Genomic DNA, 7,540 nt, shown 5'->3' with positions numbered 1-7,540 from the left:
AACGAGGATAGGTCTAGTGTTCTAAAAAATTTTGGTCGAGCATACATAAGTTAAAGACTATAATTGACGATAATGGTACGAGTTTATCGGCGCACTTGCAAATGTTCAAAATGTCACAATACGTCACAATACAAACGGGTACTTATACAATCAATGAAATATTGTGTTTGTACATGTACATTTGGTCCCACGCAGAAGAAGATTCCGAAGCTGGCTTTTATACGAAGGTGGGAAGTTAAATAGCGGCAACTATTTCTTCACAATAGATACAAAAGAGTTACATGGTTGCAATTATTACTGTCCTTCAAAGAGTCACCCGCGTTGTGTAGAACCCGTTGCCAGCGATGTGGAAGGCGTAGTATACCATTAGCAGAGCCTGTTATGTTGATGGTGCGAATGGAGCAGTCTTCTGCCTGTCGAATCTCTGGAACAGTTCTGAAGCGAATACCACGAAGTAGTTCCTTCATATTCAGAATCAAATCAAAGTCACAAGGATTTAAGTCCGTGGAGTATGGTGGATGGTACAGTACTTCCCAGTCCCATCGACCGAACAGAGCGGCCACAGATTGCGCTGTGTGCGCCCGCGCGTTGTCGTGCAAAATGATGGGTGGGTTGCGCAGAAAGTGTCGCCGCCTCTTTCGCAAAGCTGGTCACAGGTGATGCTCCAAAAACGAACAGTAATACTATGCATTGACGGTCTGTCGTGGAGGAACGTAAAGCGTTAGGATAACACCATCACAGTCGTACTCGAGAATAACCATAACTTTCACCATACTGGGGCTCTGACGTTCTTTCGACTCTTGCAGCGACCCATAATGACGCCATTCTTTAGATTGGCGTTTCAGTTTTGGCACGTACGATGTGACCCATGTGCCATCCAGTGTTACGATACGGCGTAAGATAGCCTCTCCTCCGCGCTCAAAGCGCTCCAAGTGCGTCTGAGCAGCGCCGTAACGCATCCATTTCTGCATTTCCGTCAAGTCACGCGGAACCCATCGTGATGCAATTTTTCGCATGCCCAGGCGCTCCTTCAGGATGCGAAGCACAGTCGGATGCACTAATCCGGTTTCGTGGGAGAGCTCACGAATCGTATGGCGTCGATCACTGTCCACTAACGCGGCACCAGCGTGCACTTATTCTTCAGAGACGCAACGACGACCTGCCTGATGCTTGTGTGCCACAGTTTGCCGACCTTCGTTGAAGGCTTTTACCCAACGTGCCACTATTCTGTATGACAATGCCGATTTCCCACACGCCTCTTGAACTCCCTGATGACACTGTCGTGCTGTACGACCTCTGGCACATTCAATCTTGATCCAACTCTTTTGTTCCTGTTTCGAAAACATAGTGACACCGTTGCGTTAGACCGCTCGCTCACAAGTAACTATGTTTCCCTCGATTGAGCGCACGCCGGTGACGTGGGACGGGCGAGTCCATTTGCTCGGAGGTAAGGTAGGTATGTCAACAACAAGCGCTATCAGAAACAATAGTAGATTCCATTACTTAGTGTCTCCATAGCAGTGTTGCCACTATTTTAAGTTCCAAGCTACGTATATAAATAACCAGGGTATTGCACGGATATTTCAATTGGCTGATTCTGTGCAAACTTCTACACTGCTGTGCCGAAGAAGAACACAGCAGCATGAGTTTGGGCAATTCATTGCTTCTCTTATGGTGGTAGCCGAAGTGTTGGGTGGGAAGCGAAAAACCATCATCTTCTAAGTTACAACGCGGACGAAAGTGAGTGGTGCGAGACTGTGACAGACGGTCAGTGAAGGTTGTGGCGGAAAATTAGAGAACGACAGCTACAGAAGTCGCAGCAGAACTGAATGTCACATTTGCGAATCCTGTCAGCAGCAAAACAACAAGAAGGGACCTCCATAAGCTAGAAATTGCAGGGCGAGCTGGAATTCTAAAATCACTCATCAGTGATGCATCTACATCTACGTGTACATCTACATCTACATCCTTGAGTACCTATATCGTTTCTCCCTTCTATTCCAGTCTCGTATTGTTCGTACAAAGAAGGATTGTCGGTATGCCTCTGTGTGGGCTCTAAACTCTCTGATTTTATCCTCATGGTCTCTCCGCGAGATATATGTAGCAGGGAGCAATATACTGCTTGACTCCTCGGTGAAGGTATGTTCTCGAAACTTCAACAAAAGCCCGTACCGAACTACTGAGCGTCTCTCCTGCAGACTATCTATCATCTCCGTAACGATTTCACGATTACTAAATGGTCCTGTAACGAAGCGCGCTGCTCTCCGTTGTATCTTCTCTATCTCTTCTATCAACCCTGTCCGGTACGGATCTCACATTGCTGAGCAGTATTCAAGCAGTGGGCGAACAAGCGTACTGTAACCTGCTTCCTTTGTTTTCAGATTGCATTTCCTTAGGATTCTTCCAATGAATCCCAGTCTAGCATGTGCTTTACCGACGATCAAATTTATATAATCATTCCATTTTAAATCACTCCTAATGTGTACTCCCAGATAATTTATGGAATTAACTGCTTCCAGTTGCTGACCCGCTATATTGTAACTAAATGATAAGGGATCATTCATTCTATGTATTCGCAGCACATTACACTTGTCTACATTGAGATTCAATTGCCATTCCCTGCACTATGCATCAATTGGCTGCAGATCCTCCTGTATTTCAGTAGAATTTTCCAATGTTACAACCTCTCGATATACCGCAGCATAATCCGCAAAAAGCCTCAGTGAACTTCCGATGTCATCCACAAGGTCATTTATGTATATTGTAAATAGCAACGGTCCTACGACACTCCCCTGCGGCACACCAGAAATCACTCTTACTTCGGAAGACTTCTCTCCATTGAGAATGACATGCTGCGTTCTGTTTCCTAGGAACTCTTCAATCCAATCACACAATTGGTCTGATAGCCCATATGCTCTTACTTTCTTCATTAAAAGACTGTGGAGAACTGTATCGAACGCCTTGCGAAAGTCAAGAAACACGGGATCTACCTGGGAATCCGTGTCTATGGCACATGCCAGTAATAGGAAAACTGTATACTGAAACCATAAAACCCGGTCTATTGACAAATGGAAGAAAGTCGTTTGGCTGCATGAGTCTTTTTCACACTGTTTCCAACTTCCGGCCGAATTTATGTCTCAAGAATAAAATATGAAGAGGATTCGGTGATGATTTGGGCAGCCATATCTTGGTATTCTACGGGCCCCATGGTTACTCTGCAAGAACGCACCACCACCAAGGATTATATTACCATTTTGGATGATCGGGTCCATCCCATGGTACAATGTGAGTGCCCCAATGGTAATGCTGTGTTTCAAGACGACAGAATCCCTGTTCAAACAGCACACATCGTTCAGGACTGGTTTCGTGAGCAAGAGGGTGTATTGTCGCATCTCCCCTGGCAACCACAGTCACCAGATGTCAATATTTTGTGGCCTATTTGGGGCCGTGCGTGATTAGCCGAACGGTCTAAGGCGCTGCAGTCATGGACTGTGCCGCTGGTCCCGGCGGAGGTTCGAGTCCTCCCTCGGGCATGGGTGTGTGTGTTTGTCCTTAGGATAATTTAGGTTATGTAGTGTGCAAGCTTAGGGACTGATGACCTTAGCAGTTAAGTCCCATAAGATTTCACACACATTTGAACATTTCAGCCTATTTGGGAAAGAAGAGTATGTGTCGCTGTCCTCCATCATCGTAACCTGAACTTCCCACTATTTTGCTGAAAGAATGGTATAATATTTCCTTGAAAACCATACAGGAGCTATATGTATACATCTAGAGACGACTGGAAGTTTTTTCAAACGCTAACGTAGGCCTAGTAGGCATGGTAATGTGGTGTATTTTTTGTGTTCAAATGGTTCAAATGGCTCTGAGCACTATGGGACTTATCATCTATGGCCATCAGTCTCCTAGAACTTAGAACTACGTAAACCTAACTAACCTAAGGACAGCACACAACACCCAGTCATCCCGAGGCAGCGAAAATCCCTGACCCCGCCGGGAATCGAACCCGGGAACCCGGGTTTTTTTGTGTTATCATATTTTTTCCGCCCCTTGTAGTTTCATTAATTGAACTGATTGTTTTCCGTTTATCCTCGAAGGGTAAATAACAAATCACTATGAGATGAAGTCTCGACAATACAATGGTCCCTGCAGCGCCCCACGCCGTTGCTCAGCATCAGTTCGAGACGAGAAATCCGCGAATGGAGGAAGAGCACAGAGCACCCACTGCAATCAGAAGGTGAGCCATCAACAGACATCTGAGTTCTGCTAATCCACTTACCCAAAATACAGGCATCAAATCTATGGCATCTTTCCGTGGACGTGCAACATAAAATCTTACAAGCATGTGTGTTTTATGAATATGAAGACCTTCGAAACAACAGTTATATTCAATGTAACTTCATTTTGTGAAACCAGTCATCCAGAGTGTTTGTCACAGATTGTCTAAAGCACTTCGTGTTGGAGAAGCCTAAATTTTAAAAACATTCTAATTACAGGAATTACAAATGATTTATTCTTCTCTGAAGTTTCTGTTCTAAGTGCCCTTCTGCATTCACTAGTACAAGTAACGTTCGACAAGTCGAGTGTATCACGGTGGGACTGGCCCCCGCCAAGGCTGCACGCGAACAGGGCGCACGAAACCGACCGAAAAAAATTCAGTATAGGAAATGGCTTCAGAATTTATCAGAAGAGGTACGTTATTCACCCGTCTCTCTTGCTACCATCTTCTGCGTACGAGAAAGCCCTAACTGCGGCTCAAGGTTGTAAACTAGCATTTTGAGCCCATTGCCATTTCTACAGTGTCTTTTCGCCAAAATAGTATCATCTATCGCTATCAGAATTTAAGTGGCAACTGTGCACGTGTTTAATATGACAGCCGCCTAAACAGTTTGCTCATGGAGTTTTTGTTGCTAGTTCGACACAGTATTTTATGTTTCCAAAGGCCGACGCGTAGGTGCCCAAGCCTATACGCTGTATTTCGGAAAGTTTCCATTTTTTCTAGATTTCTGCTGGTTGATGAGTGAAGCCTGAAAGTAGGTAGAAAAGGTGGAGAGTATCTGCAGTTTACTGGCCCCTCTGAAAATTGATCTTCTTCAGTAACTAATGTTAATATGACTTACGAGAAAGCAGTCGAGGAAAGTGTTCGGGAAACGCCAATATTCCGACAAGTGGACAGCGTCATTATGGAGGCAAATTGAAAACCAATTTCGCTGTACATAGCAACTGATGCCGACAACATTTTTCAATAATGTTGCATTTTCATTAAATTTATTTACAAACTCTGTTAAATCTGTAGAAAAAATTACCGAAAGTTGGTTGAGTTTTACAGGATTGGGAAGGGGGAGCAGCTTTGGTAGGTGGCTGCCAATGGCGCAGGATCACCTTGGTACGGCTCTTATCACCGTGGTACACCGTTCATATATCATTAGAAATAACATATTTTCATAAGAATTTATAAGGCATTGTATGTGGGTTTTATGCATTAAGCTTCCTATTTGTAAGTGGGTTTTATGCATTAAGCTTCCTGTTTTTGTTAGGAAGCTAATTCGCCGTTTAAATCTAGGAGTGTTAAACGGCTAAACTTTAATGAATTGAAATGTGATTTCAAATTGTTATTTCTGCACACCCGTAACTAAATAAGGTGTACCAGCTTTAACGCTTTTGTGCCAGTGCATTTCGTATCCTCAGTCCCAATACAACTCTACCGTATGCAACTTACTTGCCTTCTCGTCTCCCTAACATTGCATCAATAGAGATGTGTCTTTAGGGAAGAACCGACTCGTGGCGATAACATATTAGACCCTCTGCTGACAAACAGACCCGAACTATTTGAAACAGTTAACGCAGAACAAGGAATCAGCGATCATAAAGCGGTTATTGCAACGATGATTTCAGCTGTAAATAGAAATATTAAAAAAGGTAGGAAGATTTTTCTGTTTAGCAAAATTGACATAAAGCAGATTACTGAGTACCTGACGGCTCAACACAAAAGTTTTGTCTCAAGTACAGATAGCGTTGAGGATCAGTGGAAAAAGTTCAAAACCATCGTACAATATTCGTTAGATGAGTATGTGCCAAGCAAGATCGTTGTTGTTGTTGTTGTTGTTGTCTTCAGTCCTGAGACTGGTTTGATGCAGCTCTCCATGCTACTCTATCCTGTGCAAGCTTCTTCATCTCCCAGTACCTACTGCAACCTACATCCTTCTGAATCTGCTTAGTGTATTCATCTCTTGGTCTCCCTCTACGATTTTTACCTTCCACGCTGCCCTCCAATGCTAAATTTGTGATCCCTTAATGCCTCAAAACATGTCCTACCAACCGATCTCTTCTTCTAGTCAAGTTGTGCCACAAACTTCTCTTCTGCCCAATCCTATTCAATACCTCCTCATTAGTTACGTGATCTATCCACCTTATCTTCAGTATTCTTCTGTAGCACCACATTTCGAAAGCTTCTATTCTCTTCTTGTCCAAACTAGTTATCGTCCATGTTTCACTTCCATACATGGCTACACTCCACACAAATACTTTCAGAAACGACTTCCTGATACATAAATCTATATTCGATGTTAACAAATTTCTCTTCTTCAGAAACGCTTTCCTTGCCATTGCCAGTCTACATTTTATATCCTCTCTACTTCGACCATCATCAGTTATTTTACTTCCTAAAAAGCAAAACTCCTTTACTACTTTAAGTGTCTCATTTCCTAATCTAATTCTCTCAGCATCACCCGATTTAATTTGACTACATTCCATTATCCTCGTTTTGCTTTTGTTGATGTTCATCTTATATCCTCCTTTCCAGAAACTATCCATTCCGTTCAACTGCTCTTCCAAGTCCTTTGCTGTCTCTGACAGAATTACGATGTCATCGGCGAACCTCAAATTTTTTGGTTCTTCTCCATGAATTTTAATACCTACTCCGAATTTTTCTTTTAGTTCCTTTACTGCTTGCTCAATATACAGATTTAATAACATCGGGGACAGGCTACAACCCTGTCTCACTCCTTTCCCAACCACTGCTTCCCTTTCATGCACCCCCCCCCCCCCCCCCGACTCTTATGACTGCCATCTGGTTTCTGTACAAATTGTAAATAGCCTTTCGCTCCCTGTATTTTACCCCTGCCACCTTTAGAATTTGAAAGAGAGTATTCCAGTCAACATTGTCAAAAGCTTTCTCTAAGTCTACAAATGCTAGAAACGTAGGTTTGCCTTTTCTTAATCTTTCTTCTAAGATAAGTCGTAAGGTCAGTATTGCCTCACGTGTTCCAACATTTCTACGGAATCCAAACTGATCCTCCCCGAGGTCCGCATCTACCAGTTTTTCCATTCGTCTGTAAAGAATTCGCGTTAGTATTTTGCAGCTGTGACTTATTAAACTGATAGTTCGGTAATTTTCACATCTGTCAAAACCTGCTTTCTTTGGGATTGGAATTATTATATTCTTCTTGAAGTCTGAGGGTATTTCGCCTGTTTCATACATCTTGCTCACCAGCAGGTAGAGTTTTGTCATGATTGGCTCTCCCAAGGCCGTCAGTAGATC

The sequence above is a fragment of the Schistocerca gregaria genome, chromosome 2 (genome assembly GCF_023897955.1).
Source record: "Schistocerca gregaria isolate iqSchGreg1 chromosome 2, iqSchGreg1.2, whole genome shotgun sequence".
In the NCBI taxonomy this organism is placed as follows: domain Eukaryota; kingdom Metazoa; phylum Arthropoda; class Insecta; order Orthoptera; family Acrididae; genus Schistocerca; species Schistocerca gregaria.
Note: the sequence above shows the minus strand (reverse complement) of the source record.